The sequence below is a fragment of the Furipterus horrens genome, unplaced genomic scaffold (genome assembly GCF_987537825.1).
Source record: "Furipterus horrens unplaced genomic scaffold, mFurHor1.1.pri manual_scaffold_8, whole genome shotgun sequence".
Classification (NCBI taxonomy): Eukaryota; Metazoa; Chordata; class Mammalia; order Chiroptera; family Furipteridae; genus Furipterus; species Furipterus horrens.
Genome location: NW_028327178.1, coordinates 86010468 through 86030949, shown reverse-complemented (window position 1 = coordinate 86030949; position 20482 = coordinate 86010468). Strand labels below are relative to the sequence as shown.

The window sequence follows — 20482 nt, the reverse complement described above, 5'->3', positions numbered from 1 at the left end:
CCAATGGGGCTGGTCCATCAGCCTCTTCCAGGCTTGTGAGACACTGACACTCTGCCCTGAGCTGGCTGAATCTCCGCAGTTGCAAGGCCAATGTTCAAGGCTGTCACTAGTGTCACCACTTTGAGACCTTAACCACCCCTCTTTCCTGGCGCATGCCCACCCCACCTTCTCCGTGCACGAAGCAGAAAGTTCAGCATGTTCTCTCCCACACGCTACCTAACCACTTTGCTATGGAGACTTTCCCGGCCCAGCAAGCAGCTCTACGCCTTCCTGCTGTGCCCCTGATTGAGAACAGGCCTGGGCTGTCCAGGCCTTCCAACAACCTTAACCTCTTCCTCCCCAGACCCAGGCCATCTTGAAGTAGCTAAATGACTGAATGGAGAATGTAACTTCCAACATACAACCAACTAGCTCTTGTTCCGGTGAAGTAGTGCCAGGCAAGCAGGGAGGAGAGCATGGGGAGATGGGCACAGGATGAGGCCAGGGAGGTCAGGTCATGCCTTACATTGTAGGCCACAGTGAGGAGCTCGGGGTTGCACTCAAATAGCAATGAATGGATTTATTATAGTGATTAGACTGTATGCCCTTGTGGGAGAAGCTGGTGAGGTAGCATCTGGAAGAAGACTGTTGGAGATAAGAAAAAAGTCACAAACCAGAAGCACAAAGCAGAGGAAACCATGAAGAAATCTACAAAAGGCTGCTGCCTATGCTTCAGTGGTAAACCTGGGTCAGCCAGTGTAGGCTGCAAAGAAAAGCTGGGTGCAAAGTGGAGGACAGCAAGGACAAATGGGAACCCACGAGGACAAACCAGAACCTGCATCTGTCTTTCACAGTGTGTGGGTGACCTGCAGAAGCCAGGACCCTGACCTCAGAATTGCACATGTTGGGAATCCAGCACCAGGACAAGGAGCTGATGGCCTGACCGGCCCCACCCACTGATGAGTCCACCTGGCATATCAGGGACCAGGACATGAGCAGCTGTAGTGTCACCTGGACCCTGCACCCATCTTCCAAGAGTAACATGCACTGCTGCTGTTTGATGTCCCTTTTCAAATCTTGCACAAGTTTCCCTTGTGGCCCACCCTGATCTGGACCTGTACAGTGAAGGGAATTCTGGGAAATGTAATTCCAGCTTAGCTTAGTTGACACAGTACAAACTCCCAGAGTCCCAGAGACTTGGGTGTAGCATAAATTGAGAGCTTGTTGAATACTGGTTTTGTTTAATATTCCAAATTTAGCATTGTTTCTGAATGCTGTTTTTAAAAACTGTATTTGTAGAAGTAATAGCATAGGATTTTTCCAGTCTCAATTTTTACTGCATTCCTTCTTTTCTTGATAAATGCACCTGTCTTTTGTTTATCATTTTGCGATCTGCACACCTAAACCCTTTCATTAAAAGTGCTTTACTTAATCTTTAAAAAGATTGCACTGGGCTGCCATTGAAAGCTTAAAATTTTTAAAAATATATTTATTAATCAGTGTAAATCATTACAACGCATCACATGATTTCATGCATTTGGAGAAGAAATATATCCTGGTTAAGTGAAAATTTGTGTGGATGGCTTCTGGAAGACCTTTATTCTAAGCAGCTTTATTGTGAAACATTTCATTTAAAAGTCTAGACCTTTTTTCTTCAGTTTTCTTTAATTTACATTCACTGACTAGAACTTGTACTGATCATTGGGACCCAGTTTATTCCAGGGTTCTGAGTTATTTTATTATATATTTTTGTCCCAACAGACATCTGTTGGGACAAATGCCAGGAACAAGATATACAAGCACTGGCTCCAATAAATACAAAGAGGGGGATCAAACTTGGATGGTTCTTGGCCTGACAGAGGATCTGGAGAAGCACACTTGTAGCACAGAGCTCAGGTCTAGAAGCAGAGAAAAATAAAACTGCAAGGACCAGGACCAGGTAGTCTCTGCGCCAAGGATGAGTGGACATCCAAAGTCACCCAGGACTTCCTTTGCCATTGAAGTCTTTTAAACTGTGAAAAAAATTTGATCTGGTTTACAAATAAAAATATTTCAGTGGTTATTGTTTGGAAACTGGATTAGCAAGGGATAAGATTAAAACGTGTAAACCAGCTAAGAAGTTATTATGAAATTTAAAGTTATTGTGATCAAAATTGTAATCACATGGAGTACAGATGTGTATTAGTCAGCTATTGCCATAATATTGCCATGTAACAAACAGTCCTCAAACTCAGGGTTGAAAATACTTATTTGTGAGGACAGTTGGGACAGCTCTGTCCCAACTGACAGCACTACTCTACATTCTCTCATCTTCCATAGACCAGTGGGCTAGCCAGAGAATGTTCTTCTCATGGTGATGGGCAAGGAACAAGAGAGAAAGCTGCCCCACACCACCACATTTCAAGTCTTCAGAACATTCCATTGGCTAATATAGGTACACGACTAAGCCCTAAGTCAAGGCATAGGGAAGTATACCCCACCTCTAGTGGGAAGAACTAGAGTCATGTGTAAAGGGTATGGACTCCAGGTGGGTGAAGAATTGAGAAAAGTGATATGATCACTTTTCAGTGTTACCAGTGGTAACACTAATCAGTGTGGCAACAGGTTAACAGTGGACGTGCAGAGAAAAGGATAGATTCAGGAGATGCTTTTAAGGTAGGACCCCTAGGATTGGGTAATTGATTGTATATGGGAGTGATAGAGTAGGAGGAATCATGAGTGAATGCAATGCACTGGAGCAGAGGAATATTTCATGGAGAGAGGAGGTGATGCCCTCAGTTTGAGAGGCATCATGTGGTAATGTCAAGTGAGAAGTTGACTTTAGGGTCTAGAACTTGAATACAAGGTCTGGGTAAGGGTTTAGAATGGCCAGCCATTGGTTTATCAAAGACTTTGCTTGTGGCCATAATCTGTGACACTATGAGAAATCTGTCCTCTCCTTCAACCCCACATCCTGACACAAACTCCTAAAGACATAAGAATCCATCTGTCTAAGTTAAGGGGCAAAGCTTTAAGTTCAGAGAGGCTTACAGAAATTGTTGAACTCTGCTGGGAAAATGGTTGTTGTTATTGTTTGTTTTGGAAAAATTATTTGTATAAGCTTCAGAGAACTGTGGAATTCCCAATTTTCATACCTCTAAGAGAGGGCATCTGTTAAGTTCAGTGGTAACTGTGGGTGGGTGTCGGTTTGAGTTCCCTCAAATGAAGACCACAAGACATAGATTCAAGTGCAAGTTGCTTAGCTGGGAGGCAGGCGGTGGGGAAGTGAAGGACAACAACATGGGGCATGTCAATCAGGTTACCACTGTGGACAATTAGGGCTCAGTCTGGCTGGATATTCTGGGAGACAGTATAGATTTCAAGTTGAGAGAAGGTGAATAAAAAAAAAACAGTGGTGAGCAATGCACTTTCAAAATGCACAGTTAAATCTAACAGAATAAAAACACTGTGTGAAATTATGTAGCATAAATGCTAAGTAAGTATTATAAATAGAAGAAACTTTGCAAAAATAAATTCAAATATCAGGTGGAATGAAGAGCATTAACTATCTGTAAAACAGGGCTACAGGTGGGGTTTCAGAAGTGAAACCATTATAAATGTCTCATCTGGGAAGATAGGGAAATGAAAGTATTATATTTGTCTCAACTTATTGAAGGGGAAAGATGCAGTAGTGAGAGGACTGGTTGGTGTCATGTTTTCATAATATAATTATATTTTTAAATTATGAAATCTGGGGAAAAGTCAATGATATTCCCCACCTAAGGGGCAGAGAAAGGGGAGGAGGATGAAGAAAATGAAACAATTTCATCAAATTAGCAAACATTTATAAAAGCTAAAATAAACCATCAACAAAATGAAAAGACACTGCTCTGAATGGGAGAATGTATTTGCCCATAATACATATGATAAAGGGTTAATATCCAAATTTATAAAGAACTCATACAACTCAACCTCAAAAAAATAAACACTTCAATTAAAAAATAGGCAAAAGACCTGAACAGACATTTCTCCAAAGAAGACAAAGAAATGGCCAAACGAGATATGAAAAATCTCAATGACACTAATCATCAGAGAAATGCAAATTTAAACCACAATGAGACAATTTAAAAAATAAATAAAGCTGGAATGAGCTATCACCTCACACTTGTTGGAATGGTTATCATCAATAAATCAACAAAAGAAGTGTTGATGAAGATGTGAAGAAAAAAGAAGGAACCTTCATGCACTACAGGTGGGAATGCAAATTGGTAGAGTCACTATGGAAAACAGTATGGAGGTTTCTCCAAAAATTAAAAGTGAAACTGTCTTATGACCCAGTGTTTCCACTTCTGGGTATGTGTCTGAAGAAACCCAAAACATTAATTTGAAAGAATGTATGCACCCCTATGTTTATCGCAGCATGATTTACAATAACCAAGCTATGGAAGCAACCTAAGTGCCCATCAATAGATGAGTGGGTAAAAAAGCGTTGGTACACATATACAGGGGAATATTACTTGGCCATAAAAAATAATTAAATCTTACCATTTGCGACAGCATGGATGGACCTATAGGGTATTATGCTAAGTGAAAGAATTCAGTCATACTGTATGATCTCACGTATGTGTGGAACCTAAACAACAATATAAATGAACAAACAAAACAGAAACAGACTCATAGATACAGAGAACAGACTGATGGTTGTCAGAGGGGAGAGGGGTTAAGGGACTGGGTGAAAAAGGTGAAGGAACTGAGAAGTACAGATTGGTAGTTACAAAATAATCATGCAGATATAAAGTGCAGCATAGGGAATATAGTCAGTAATATTGTAATAATTATGTATGGTGTCAGGTTGGTACTGAAAATATGGGGGGAACACTTTGTAAGGTATGTGATTGTTTAACCACTATGCTGTATACCTGAAACTAATACAAAATAACATTTACTGTAACTGTAATTTTAAAAAATTTAAAGTTAAATAGTCACCTTAAAAAAGTTAAAATAGCCCTGAATGAAGTGGCTCAGTGGATTGAGTGCTGGCCTGCAAAACAAATGCTCACTGGTTCAATTCCCAGACAAGGCACATGCCTGGGTTGTGGGCCAGGTCCCCAGGTCAGGGTGTATGAAAGGCAACCATACATTGATACCTCTCTCCCTCTCTTTCTCCCTCCCTTCTCCACTCTCTAAAATAAAATAAATAAAATATTTTTTAAAAGATAAAATAGATACAGCAAAGTAAATAATAAGGAAAATGAAAAAGGGATATAATCAAGATTATCAGTTAATACAATAAGTTCAAATAGAATAAGTTATCTCAATAAAAGACAGAAATATCAGACAGTTAAAATGTAAAAGCAAGTTATATACTGTATACAGGAAAGAGTATATGAAAATATATGCACAGTATATGATAATACAGTATATGTAATGATTAAGAATGACTGACAGTAAAGGGATGGGTGAAGAGATACTGATTAGATATAAATATTAGTACTATTACTAATAATAAAGTTGCTACTTTTTATATTAAACAACATAAAATTTAAAATTAAAATAACTAAAAAGAAAAAAAAGACGTTATTCCACTTTATTAGTCATTATAAACACAATGAGATTAGAGGCCATCCCACTGGAATGGTTAGGGATGGACTGTAACAAGTGTTGGTGAAGATGTGCAGGAACTGGAACTTTCATCCTCTGCTATTAGAAATGTAAAATCATCCAACTTGGGAAAGAAAATTTCAGTTTCTTAAAAGGTTCAGCATACATTTATCATATAATTCAGCCACTGTCCTCTTAGGTATTCATTCAAGAGAAATGCATATTTTTGTACACGAATATGTATTAAAAAGTTCTCCATAGTTTTATTTATATCCCCAAACTAGAAACAACCCAAATATCTATAAACAGCTGATAGGCAAGTTAAATAATTGACTACTCTTCAGGATTAAAAGGAATACAGTATGATTCCAACATATAACAGCTATAAACAGGTAAAAAAAAAAGAAAAGAGCTAAAAAGGATAGAGAGGGTCATCATGATAAAAGTCACAGTTTATAGAGAAGATATAACAGCTATAAACATGTAAACACCAAACAACATGAAACTAAATACATAAAACAGAAAGTATTAGAAATGAAAGGATAACTCCATTTAAAAGTTTATTGTCAGAGCTCCAGCCAGTTGGAGCATTGTCCCATAAACCAAAGAGTGGGAGGTTCAATTCCCAGTCAGAGCACATGCCTACGTTGTGGTTCAGTCCCCAGTCAGGGCATGTACAAGAGGCAACTGATGGATGGTTCTCTCTCATTGATATTTCTCTCCCTCCCTTCCCCTTTCTCACTAAAATCAATAAGCACATACTCAGGTGAGGATTTTTTTAGAGTTTATTGTCAAAGATTTAAATACAACTTTTTGGACATATCTAATAAATGTAAAATGAAGGTGATAGAATAATTATATAATACAATCAACATACTTAAATCTTTTGAGAAGAATATATATTTTTATATGACATGTCTAAAAACTGATTATATAGTTGGCTACATTTTCTAACCATAATTCAATAAAATTCAAAAAAAATAAGTAACCAAAAACTTTACTACTTAGAAATTAAGGAACCAATTTCTAGATATCCAAGGAAACCAAAAGAGCAATTATAAACTATCTAGAAAGCAATGAAGAGAACAATTCATATCAAAACCTACTGGCAGCCACTTACCTTTGGCTCCAGCAGAGAGAAGGCAGAGTGGACTAGAGCAACATGAGGAGAATCTGGGGCTGGTGGCTCTGGGGAGAGAGCTGAAGAGTCAGCTGCCAACATCCCTGTGCTCAGTAATTCCCCATACTGCAGAAGCTATCTTTCTTGGGCAGAGCACTCCCCTCCATGCAACATCAGCCTGGGGAGAAGCAATAGCCCAACCCACAGGAATCTGTCTCACTCAACCTTGTGGAGCTTAAGTCCTGCTGCGTAAAGCTGGAAGCTCTTTCCATGACTAAGCTTAACAGAGAGCCTGCAGGCTGAGGTGGACCTCTGGGTGCTTTGAGACTTTAGTTGGTTTTCCCTCAGGTCCGGTGCTGGTAAAAGCCAGCCTTGGTGCATAGCCTGGTTCTTTCTGCACACACCCTGGACCAGCAGAGGGAGCTGAAAGCTGTGGATTACTGATAGCTCCAAATTGGTTGCCCAGGGCCAGTCACAGAGAACATTTGACAGACAAAATGGGAAGACAAAGAAACAGGCCCCAAATGACAGAGCAAGAGAATTCTCCAGAAGAAGAGCTAAATGATATGGAGGCAAGTAATTTATCAGATATAGAGTTTAAAGTAATAATTATAAGGATGCTCAACAGCATGAAAAAAGACATAGAAACCATTAAAAAAGGACCAGTCAGAAATGAAGAATGCAATATCTGATATAAATAATACACTGGAATAAGTAAACAGTAAGTTAGATGAAGCACAGGATTGAATCTGCAATTTGGAAGACAAGGTAGGAAAAAACACTCAATCAGAGCAGAAAAAAAAATTTTTTTAAATGAGGATATTTTAAGGGACCTTTGGAACAACATGAAGCATAACAACATCCACATCATAGAGATACCAGAAGGGAAAAAGAGCGAGCAAGGGATTGAGAACCTATTTGAAGAAATAATAATTGAAAACTTTCCTAAGCTAGTGAAGGAAAAAGACACACAAGTCCAGAAAGCACAGAGAGTCTCAAACAAGATGGACCCAAAAAGGCCCACACCAAGACACATCATAATTAAAATGACAAAGCTTAAAGACAAGGAGAGAATCTTAGAAGCCTCAAGAGAAAAACAGCTAATTACCTACAAGGGAGCACCCATAAGAATGTCATCTGATTTCTCAACACAAACAGTTCAAGCCAGAAGGGATTGGCATGAAATATGCAAGGTAATGAAGAGCAAGAACTTACAATCAAGGCTATTTTCCCCAGCAAGGCTATCGTTTAACACTGAAGGAGAAATAAAGAGCTTCCTAGACAAGAAAAAGCTAAAGGAGTTTGTTACCACCAAACTAGTATTGCAACAAAGGTTAAAGGGCTTGCTTGAAGAAGAAGGAGGAAGAGGAGGAGGAGGAGGGGAAAGTTAAAAAATATAGTGGCAATAGATGTGTATCTATCAATAACCACTTTAAATGTAAATGGATTAAATGCTCCAATCAAAAGAGATAGGATAGCTGAATGGAAAAGAAAACATAACTCATACATGTGCTGTCTTCAAGAGACCGACCTCAGAAAGAAAGATACACACAGACAAAAATAAAGGGATGGATAAAGATATTTTATGCAAATGGAAAGGAAAAAATATGGGGCAGTAATACATATATCCAACAAAATTGACTTTAATACAAGGTACAGTAAGAGAAAAAGAAAAAGGGCACTGCACAATGATAAAGAGAACAATCCAACAAGAGGATATAACCCTTGTAAACATTTACACACCCAACACTGGAGCTCCTATATATGTAGAGCAAATCTTCATGGACGTAAAGGGAGAGGTTGAGAGAAATACAATCATAGTAGGGGATTTTAACACCCCATCGACTTCAATGGGTAGATCTTCCAGACAGAAAAATCAATAAGGAAATGGTGGTCTTAAATGACATACTAGATCAAATGGACTTAATTGATATCTTCAGAGCATTTCAGCCCAAAGCAGCAGAATATACATTCTTTTCAAGTGCATGTCAAACACTTTCTAAGATGAATCACATGTTAGGATACAAAAAAGGTCTCAATAAATTTAAGAAGATTGAGATCATAACCAGAATCTTAACTGACCATAATGGTATGAAACTAGAAATCAATCACAGAAGAAAACTGAAAAATACACAGACATGAAACCTAAATAACACATTATTAAACAATGAATGGGGTAACAATGATATCAAGGAAGAAATCAAAGATATCTTAAAACAAATAAAAATGAGATCACAACAACTCCAAATCTGTAGGACACAAGGAAAGCAGTTCTAAGAGGGGAATTCATAGCATTACAGGCCTATATCAAGAAACAAGAGCACTGGCTGGTGTGGCTCAGTGGATTGAGTACTGGCCTGTGAACCAGAAGATTGTTGGTTTGATTCCTGGTCAGGGTACATGCCTGGGTTGCGGGTCAAGCCCTCAGTTGGATGTGAGAGGCAACCACACATTGATGTTTCTCTCCCTCTCTTTCTCCCTTCCCCTTTTCCTAAAACTAAATAAATAAGGTCTTTTTAAAAAGAGCACACGCACAAAAAGAAACAAGAAGAATCTCAAACAATCTAACTTCACACTTAGAGGTACTAGAAAAAGAACAACAAACAAAACCCAAAGTGAGTAGAAGGAGGGAAATAATAAGGATCAAAACAGAGGTAAACAAAATAGAATCTAAAAAATATACAAAAGATCAATGAATCCAAAAGCTAGTTCTTTGAAAAAATAAATAATATTGACAAACCTTTAACCAGACTCATCAAGAAAAAAAGAGAGGGGGACTTCTGACCAAGAAGGAAACATAGACAGACATGCTGAATCTCCCTCCATAACTAAGAAGAAGTGCAACTACCTCAAAACTAGAGACAACCAGAAGTTCCAGAAAATCAAGCTGCATGGGAGTCCAACAAACAAAGATATAATGAAGAAATACTCATCCAGGCAGGCAGGAGGGGCAGAACCGGGGCGGAGAGGACACAGTGTGGTGGCAGCAGCAGTGGAGGCAGCGGCAGGTGGGTGGAAAGCACAGTCAAACATTTTAAAAAGTTGAGGGGGACACCTGGAGAGCACTCCCAGCACCAGACCACACTGCACAGCTCATGGTTCCAGCACCAGGAAAAATAAACCCTCATTGCTTCTGACTGTGCAAACCAGTGGGGTTGGGGCGGAGACAGAAACTGCCAGTCTCTGAGCAGATTCTGCTTGTTTAAAGGGCCCCTGTGATCCTAGAATATCTGCAAACCCACCCACTCTGGGAACAACGGCCAGGGCAACAGCGAGAGAGGCGCCAGGCCCATATGGAAGTGGGAGAAGTGTCTGGGAAAAAGGCAAGTGCTGGGCAAGAGGCATTGTTTCCTCTCAGACCCCTCCCACACAGACAGAGACACAACGTAGTGAAACGGGTCACCCTGTACTGATGAATACTTAAGGCTCAGCTCCTTACAACATAACAGGTGTGACAGCTCTACCTAAGACACGGAGACAAACAAACACAGGAGCCTTTCAAGATGAGGACACAGAAGTATGGCCCAAAAGAGAGAATGGATCAAGTTTCCAGTGGGAGAATTAAGCAACGAGGAGATAGCTAACCTAACAAAGGAGAAGATAGTCAACCTAACAGATGTAGAGTTCAAAACATTGCTGATAAAGATGCTCCAGACTTGACAGATATGTTTAAGTATGGCAGATGCATAAGGAGGAAGTGAAGGCTATGCTAAATGAAACAAAAGGAAATCCACACAGAACCAATGGAAAAGACGCTGGGGTTCAAATCAATGATTTGCAATACAAGGAAGAAAAAAAAACAGTCAACCAGTACAGAATGAGCAAACGAGAATTGAAAAAAATGAGGAGAGGGTTAGGAACCTCTGGGACAACTTTAAACATGCCAACATCTGCATCAGAGGGGTGCCAGAAGGAGAAGAGGACGAGCAAAAAATTGAATGCTTATGTAAAAAATAATGATAGAAAGCTCCCCAAATTTGGTGAAGGAAATAGACATACAAGTCCAGGAAGCACAGAGAGTCCCAAACAAGCTAGACCCAAAAAAGACCACACCAAGACACATCATCATTAAAATGCCAAAGGTTCAAGATAAAGAGAGAATCTTAAAAGCAGCAAGAGAAAAGCAGAGAGTTACCTACAAAGGGATGCCTATAAGACTATCAGCTGATTTCTCAAAAGAAACTTTGCAGGCAAGAAAAGAATGGCAAGAAGTATTCAAGGTGATGAAAAGCAAGGACCTACAACCAAGACTAATCTATCTAGCAAAGCTATCATTTAGAATGGAAGGGCAGATAAAGTGCTTCCTAGACAAGGTAAAGCTAAAGGAGTTCATCATCACCAAGCCCTTATTATCTGAAAAGTTAAAGGGACTTCTTTAAGAAAAAAAAAAAAAAAGATCAAAACTATGAGCATTAAAATGACAACAAACTCACACCTATCAAAAACTGAATCTAAAACACAAACACAAACTAAGCAAATAAGTAGAACGGGAACATAATCATAGATATGGAAATCATTTGGAGGATTATCAGCTGGGAGGTGAAAGGGGAGAATGGGGGAAAAGGTACAGGGATTAAGAAGCATAATTGGTAGGTACAAAATAAACAGGGGGATATTAAGAATAGTATAGGAAATGGAGAAGCCAAAGAACTTACATGAATGACCCATGGACATGAACTAAGAGGGTGGGTTGCTGGAGGGAAGAAGGGTACTGGGTGGAGCTGGGCAAAGGGGGAAAAATTGGAACAACTGTAATAGCATAATCAATAAAATATACTTTTAAAAAAAGAATAAATTCCTAAGGCCCACCCAATGCTCTCTGGGCTGCTTCCCAGTCACAACCTCCAGTTCAACTCCACAAGACAAGAGTCTCCAGCTCTGCAGAGACTGATTTTGTGTTGAGTCCCTGATTGCTGTGTTTCAGAGGATGCTGGAAAATGTGGTAACATTGAAGACTCTCCAAGAACAAATTCTAAGCTTCATGAAAACAGATCTGGCTGTCTTCACAAAGAGCCAGAAGGATCCCGGTGTCTTTGACCACGTGATGCAGAAATTCGACCTCAACCTTGTGATGGGCAACTAGATTTCCAAGAATTTCTTAATCATCTCAGCAACACGGCCATAGCTTGTCATGACTATTAATCATGCCTGCCTGCTCCCAGAGATAAATCTGAGGAAACTTCGGCCTCCAGACACACCCTCTTTCTTTCCAGCTACCCAATTCTCATCCCCTCACTGCCCACCCATGTATCCTGAGCCCCGCACACCCACCACCCCATGCAGGCCACTCTTGCTGATAATAATAAGATGATGTCATTTTTTAAAATAAAATAAAACCTGAGAAAAGCAAAAGAAAAATAAGGAAAAGAACAATAAGCATAGATTTGCCTTAATCATTGTAATAAGGGTAAATAGATCAATGGAATAACCAACCATAAAAATACATTCCAGAGCATTAAACATTTAATGTGAAAAACTAAATAAACATCAAGAGTGAAATCTTGGACTACACATTCAACCTGAGGTATGGAGACTACCTTAGCCAAACAGTAAACACACTTGCCCTGCAGACACAGGCAGACTTAGTTAACAATATAAACATTACTAAGAGCTCTTTATGTATTATGGATATTTAACTCTATATCTGTACTGCAAAGTCTTTTCCCAAAATTTGTTTGTCTATTGACTTTGTTTCTGGTATTTCTTGCCAAGATTACTAAGACAAATAAACTTGGGGGAAAATCTCAACAAATCAAGAGTTAAAATATCTATAATACACAAAGAACTCTCACAAAATAAAAGACAAACAATCTAAAAGAAAAACAAGCAAAGAGTATGAAGAGACAATTCAAAATGGCTGAGAAAAAAAAAGGCGAAGTACAAGATATGTTATATTTTTTAGACTGACAAAAATTTAAAGGAAGATAAACTCATTGTTGGCAGAGATGCAGGAATGAAGAAAGGGATAAGGTGTACTCATACTTTGCTGTTGAAAATAGAACTGTTACAGCTTTTTGGAAAACAATCTGGTAACATCTCAACATTTAAAATACGTGTACCCTCTAGCCCAGCAATCTCACTCCTGCGAATGTATTTTATCATTTGCTAAAACGTATGCACAAACATATTTATTGTAGCTATGTGATGGCTAAGAATGAAAAATACCAATATCCCTCAACTTTGAGTAAGCTACAGTGAATCCTCAGCAAAAAACAGAAAAAAAAAATATATGAAAAAATGAGTTAAAAGTAATGCCAGCTGACTTGTAGGGATTTCCATGAGCTATTGTTGAGAGAACCATGCAAGATGCAGAAAAGTGTGTATAAGGTTATCCATTTTGTTGTGCAGCAAAGAAAGACAAAACACGAATAAATATATATGTGTGGCGCATGCGAATGTGTACAGGTAGGTAGATGATAGATGATGATAGATAACAGGTAGATATTTACATGGTTATATAAATACGAGAAATGTGTGAATGACACAAAGCAGGTAAGTAACATAGATTAGTAGAACAATGCAGAAGGATGGGCAGAGAGAGAGGGAAATGAAAGTGAGAAGCATGCAAACAGAAAATATGGGGAAAAAATGCACTGAGAAGAAATCAATGTATAAGATCTTATTTATGTTAAATTGTATCTCAGTGCATGAAATATCAGGAAAAGAAAGGATAGATCTGCATCTTCCCATCTGTAGGAATACTGATGCTATATTGCAAAGTGAAAAAAAGCAAGTTACAAAGTACAGTATGCTGCTATTCTATATCAATAAAAACAAATAGGCAAGCACAGCCCTTGTACATGTGTATGTATGATTGCATAGGATTGTGGGACAAGGAGATCACTGTGAAAGAAGTGGGTTGGGGGGATAGTTTTCAATTTTCACATCCTTGTATTGATTTCACTTGTCACAATAGGAACATATTACTTTGAGGTTTTCAAAATATCAGTAGGGAAAAAAACTAAAGTAATAAGTGTTTCTTTCTCTCTTCTTCGTTCCTCCCTGAACATCTGGCTTTGAATGTAGCCCAATGCCCCACCCCACCTGCCACCCTGTCCTGGTCCGCCTCATATACGTGCAGACATCTAAATCCCCTTTGTAGAGGGAATTGAAGTTAACCTGCCACAAAAGTCCTTTGAACATTTTGGGCCACTTAGGGTTTGGCTAGTTCAGAGAATACAGAGGAACTAGGGATGAGGCCTTCAACTCCACGGATTGACACACCTACGTATCAGCTCTGGCCCGGCCAATTCTTCCAGTTAAAGCATGTGCACCGTCATTGTGGCTCCTGTAAACATAATTGTCTGTGCCTACAGGACTGGAGAGGAATTGAGGAGGAATGGAACCTACCTTTTGAAGCTCGTAATCTTAACCCCTATAATCCATTCTAATGCTCTGGGTAAGTATTACCTCCAGTTTGTAGAAAAGAACACAGGACCAAAGGTAAAGCAACATGCTGAAGCCTATATAGCTATTCAATTGATAGGCTGAAGTGTATAAATTGCTAGTCTAATTTTAGATTGTTTTGATACACAAAATCTCTAATAGTTAGGATATAGTTTTAGCTACTACAACAGAAATTCAGGTATAATGACTTAAACAAGTGTATTCCTCTGTCACATCAAAGTTTGGGCTGCTCTCTGTCATGAGTTCAGGCTCGCTCTTCGATATTTCCCTCCCCTCCCAAGTGTTGCCCTAATCTAAATGGACTGAATCAGCTGGGCACCATCTCTGCCTTCCAGCAGTGCAGAGAGAGAAGGAAAAGCAAGCATGAGAGTAAACATCTACTCTTTAAGAACATAACCCAAAACCCTGGCTGCTGTGGCTCAGTGGATTGAGCGTCCGCCTGTAAGCCAAGTGCCGCTGGTTTGATTCCCAGTCAGGGCACATGACTAGGTTGCATGTCAGGTCCCCAGTTGGGGACGCAAGTGAAAGGCAACCACACAGTGATGTTTCTCTCCCCTCTCTTTCTCATTTCCCCTCTCTCTAAAAATAATTAATTAATTAAAAAAAAAAGAATAGTAGATATTCTATTAAAAAAATTAAAAAATTTTAAAAAAAGAACATAACCTAGAAGTTTCACCTTCTGCCTTGTTTACAGCTCATTGATCATACTCAGCTGCAAACAAGGCTGGGAAATGTAGTCTTGTTCCCTTCTAAAATTCCATGACCTTGGGAGAATGGGAGACCAGATCCTGGGGACACTTGGTCTCTGCTACAGTGGCAAGAGGGCTGTCTGAGATCTGAGCGTGGATTTGTCTACCTGCAGAGCTCACTATCTAATCACCGAACCACAATAAAGAAAAGTTAGGATGCTACCTAAGGTAAAGTATGTTTATTTTTCTGTTGGGCAAGAAGTTCATTCCTAGCAGGAGCTCTCCGAAGGGCATTCTGCCTGCTTCAAACTCATTCCCACAATTTTCCCAAGGTTACAATGGATCACTTGCTTCCCAAGAGGTAAAACATCATAACAAAACAAATAAATGGTACATGTGTTTATATGTGTATATATACACACATACATACGCACACACACCCAAAGGCCTTCTGGCATCTTTCAGTCTCCAAAGACAATTGCTTCATAGGTGATGAAAACTGGGATTTTGAGGCTTGCCCGCTCTGTAGTGCTTGGAAGCCGGGGGCTCTAACAAGAAATTTTCTTGTCTCTTTGGCATGAGTGTTTGGGAGGCAGGGGGCGGTGAGGGAGGGCACTATAGACATCTGGGCACAGCCTGGAGGCAGATGCCTAAATCCCACCATCTGAGAGTCGTTCCCACTGTGTTCCCGCATAACCCCACCCCCAGGATGGAATGCTATGGAAAATTGCACCCACCATGCTATGTCATTTATTAGGCAAAACCTTCCTACACAGAAAAAAAGTGGCAAATACCTATGTAGTAGTTTTAGCACTTCCATATTTTTACTGAGATATATTTGGCTACAGATGTTATTTTTAATGTCAAGTTTAATTTGAGGAAGTGCAATGTTTTATATTAGAGAAGAACAGAGACTTTACTATTTCTTAAACTGTAATATTACTGGATATTTATAATACAATTTTCATCCTTTTTAAAAGCACATTTATGTAAGTAATTTGTATTTAAAATAGTTAGAAAATACAGAAAAGCAAAAAGATAGAAAAAAGAGGAATAAATGTAACCTGTAACTAACTCTACTCCCCAAAGATAATGATCAAAGGTTTGGGAGTCCATTTCCACTACTTTCTTTTAAGCACACAATCACATGATTATGAAGGTATTTGTAATACAATTGAAATGTTAGAAGACTATCTCTGATGAGTTATTGCTGAATAAACAATAGTCTGCTAAATGGATGCAGATGGAACCAAACTGAAGAAAGTCCAACAACAGGCCAACTCAAAAGGCCTAAAGGGTTATAATTTCAACTCATGAACTTTGGGGGGCAAGTACCCAACCAAATCCACAGCGAATCTTATTGTTGAACACACACAGATCTCCTTCTTTAGTATAAGCAGAAAAAAAAAAAAAATCACTAAATGTATGGAAAGATTCAGAAGTCCAAAAGAAGGGTTTATTCTGAGGTATTGGAAGAAATACTCCCCAAAGAAACAAACATACGAAATGTGAGAACACTTTTAAGCAAAGTCCCTAAGGTATATTTTCAGTGGGACTTGAGAGGACATCTTTGAAAAGATCTCATTGTGGGAGATTATGATTTGAAACACAATTACAAAGCCAAATTTAAAACTGCAGTGTCCCCTAGGAAACTGCTGGGTCTGGGAATTGAGCGTCCATGGCTGTAAGAGCACAAAAGGAGAGACCACGAGCTCCCTGATGGAAGGACACACAGCCACTTACAAAGTAGTGCTTGCCCACCCCAGATTTGGGCAAAGGAACAGCATCTCCTGTAGGAAGCTGAGGACAAATAAATTGCTCAACAAACTGCAAAGATGAGAGAGAGAGAGACAGAGAGACAGAGAGAGAGAGAAAGAAAGAGACAGAGAGACTGACATTTTTTGAGAGACTTATCAACCAATACCAGCAGCAAAGTGTAGACATTATGTGAAACCTATTTCAAAGATTTATGAGACAACTGGAAATTTGAATACTAGACACTAGATAATGGATTGTATTAAATAAATGTTTTAAGATATAATCATTGGTTTTTTTAAGCTGTATTTTAATGGCAACTACTTGTAGATGAAGCAAGGTGTCAGGGGTTTCATCAAGAATGGGGGAGGGAAAGCTGAGAGGTGAAGATGAAACAAGATTGGCCAGGAGTCAATCAATATATGAGGCTGGGTGATGGGCACATGGGGATTATTACACTATTCTACTCTTGTGTGTGCTTGAAAATGACCTAAATAAACTGTTTAAAAATTGCACTAGAAGATATGAGCAAGAGGTTCAGGATTCTAGCAAACCCAGATATCAGAGGAAGTGGGAAAAGATAGGAGAAGTGAAACTACATGAAACTTAAAGGAGAGACCTAGGAGATGCAGTGTGAATGTAAAATCAGAAGCAAGGAGGTGTGAACAGAAGCAACAGAGGACAAGCCAGAACCTTCATTAAAGAACACTTCTATTTGACAAAGGGGGCATGAGCAGACAATGGAGTAAAAACGCCCTCTTCAATAAATGGTGTTGGGAGAACTGGACTGGTACATGCAAAAAAAACGAAATTAGACCATCAACTTATACCATATACAGAATAAACTCAAAATAGATAAAAGGCTTAAATATATGCCGTGATATCATAAAAGCCATAGAGAAAAACAGGCAATAAATTTTCAGATATCCCATGCAGCAATATTTTTGCCAATACATCTTCTAGAGCAAGGGAAATAAAGGAAAAAATAAACAGAGACTATATCAAATTTAAAAAGCTTCTGCATGGCTAAAGAAACCATCATCAAAATGAAAAGGGAATTGACCGTATGGGAGAACATATTTGCCAATGATACATCAGACAAGGGTTTGAGCTCCAAAATATATAAAGAACTCAAAGGACTCAACACCAGGAAGACAAACAATCCAATTTAAAAATGGGCGGAGGACCTGAACAGACACTTCTCCAAGGAGGACATACAGGTTGACCATAGACATATGAAAGGATGCTCAACATCACTAGCCATCAGAGATATGCAAATTAAAAACACAATAAGATAGCACCTCACACTGGTTAGAATGGCCATCATTAATAAATCTACAAACAACAAGTGCTGGCAAAGACGTGGAGAACAGAAAACCCTATACACTGTTGGTGGGATTGCAGACTGGTGCAGCTGCTGTGGAAAACAGTACGGAATTCCTCAGAAAACTAAAAATGAAACTGACTTTTGACACAGTAATTTTGCTGCTGCGAATATTCCCTAAGAATCCCGAATCACCAATACAAAAGAACTTATGCACCCCTATGTTCATAGCAGCACTATTTACAATAGCCAGGTGCTGGAAAAAGCCTAAATGCCCATCAGTAAATGAGTGGACCAAAAAAAAAAAAAACTTTGGTACATTTACACAACGGAATACTATGCAGCAGAAAGAAAGAACTCCTACCTTTTGCAACAACATGGATGGAACTGGAGAACATTATGCTAAATGAAATAAGCCAGTTGGCGAAAGACAAATACATGATCTCACCCGTAACAGGAATCTAATAAACAAAATAAACTAACAAACAAAATAGAACCACAGGCATGGAGACATGGAACAGATTGACAGTGACCAGAGGTGTTGGGGGAGGGGGATAATGGTGGAAAGAAGGGGAAGGGACTAAAGAACATGTATGAATGACCCACGGACATGGACAAATGGGTGGGGATTGACTGTGGGAGTGGAGGAGGGCAACTGTAATAGAACAATTTAAAAATCTTTTTAAAAAAACCAACATTTCTATTATTGGTTTCTACTTTAACTAATGAGTTATTTAGCCATACTTTATACATCCAAATATGCAGAGATTTTTTACATTTTTTATTAACTTCCGACTTAATTGTGTACAGTTAGGAAACATGTCCCATATGATACCCATTTTTACAGATTTTTGAGGCTTGCTCTAATGCCTAGAACAAGAACAGCTTTTAGAAACACTCCAAGTGTTTGAGAAGAATGTGTATACTGATTTTTGGATGCAGAGTTCTAAACATACCCTTCGGTTACTTTCCAACCTTGCTTACTTTTTGCCTGCCTGACATCAAAGGAAAGTGTAGGAATCTCCCACTGGCAGGTGGATTTATCAATTTTTTTCTATAGTTCTATCCATTTCTACTGCATGAATTCTAAGGCTGTCTGATTGGGTATATGGGTTTAAGAGTTGACTTGTCTTTGGAAATTGAATCTTTCTATTACATCATGAACTCCTGATCCTTAACAATGCTTTTTATCTTAGGACATATTTTGTCTGAAAATAATATAATAGGTAATTAGTATTTCCCCTATGTGATTTATCCCCAATCCTTTTACTTTCAATTTTACCTATCCTTATGTAAACCAGGACTCCTAAACTCATCTGTGGTAAAGGATCAAATGTTTCTTTTTTCCCCCAATCCATTATAGGCTCCAAGTCTTTTGCAAAATATTTTTTAATAATAAATTAGTAAGCCCTGGCTGGTGTGGCTAAGTGGACTGAGTGCCAACCTGTGGACCAAAAGGTTGCCAGTTCAATTCCCAGGGAGGGCACATGCCTGAGTCGGAGACTAGGTCCCCAGGTGGGGCACACAAAAGACAACCAATCAGTGTTTCTCTAGCATATCAATGTTTCTCTCCCCCTATTTCTCTCTCCTTTCCCCTCTCTCTAAAAAATAAATAAAATATTAAAATAATAATAAAATAGATTAATAAAATTCTGGAAGTTCATTTTACTAAAATTAAAAGTACAAGCCAGATATTTTAGTATTAAGATTCAACACACATAAAATAACTGTCAAATTGCTTAGGAAATTTCATAAAGTTGTTTCTAAGACACCGTCAACTTCTGAACATACCTGTTGTAGCCTTCAACAATCACAGCCACACTTTTGAACACCACCATTTATAGATATTGGTACCCTTGGGCCTATTTCTCTCACCTCTGTAGGTCTCCTCTTTTTCGCCATCACCAAGGTGATATGGCCTTGAATTGTAATTTGAGATTATGCATATCTTTCTTTCCTTTGGCCCTCCCCTTTTTTTATGACCAAGTGCTACAGACCGTGTCCCCCAGGATTCATGTTGAAACCTAATCCCTAATGTGACGGAATCTGAAGGTGGAGACTTTGGGAGGTGATTCTGGCGAGGTCAGAGCCCTCATCAATGCATTTAATCCTCATGGAAGGGACCCCAAGAGATGGATCCTTGACCCCTTCCAACCTGAGGACACCTTGAGGAGATGGCCATCTACGAGCCAGGAAGGGGCTGCTCACCCAACAGCTAATCTGCCGGTGCTTTGACTTCCAGCCTCCAAAACTGTGAGAAATGGTTGCTGTTTCTAAGCCACCCAGTCTACGGCTTTGTGATAGCAGACAGATGGGCCGAGATACCAAGTTTACCAAGGTATCTCTTGCTCACCTTTCCCTCAGTTATCTCCTAGGACACTTCCTAGGTTCATTTCTCCTTATATTTAAGTACATCCTTCAAAGTATGGAAGTGGGGACCTTCAAGTGGCCAGACACAAAATCTTAAGTTCAAAGCTCTTTCACTTCAGCCTTGAGTGTGTAACTCCACAGACAGGGTTGCTGCTGGAAAATCTGGTGCCCACTGGTCCCAACTCTTCAGGCCTTGCTCATTCTCTCTGGAAGCTTCCAGAATGAATTTTGTCTTTGTAAATCTTAAATTTTACTCCC

General features: G+C 39.1%; 1 pseudogene; it reads right to left on the bottom strand.

Annotated features, from left to right (window-relative positions):
* Positions 1-1610: 1610 nt before the first annotated feature.
* On the bottom strand, positions 1611-19692 carry LOC150003282 (cytochrome c oxidase subunit FA4 pseudogene; annotated as a pseudogene).
* Positions 19693-20482: the final 790 nt, after the last annotated feature.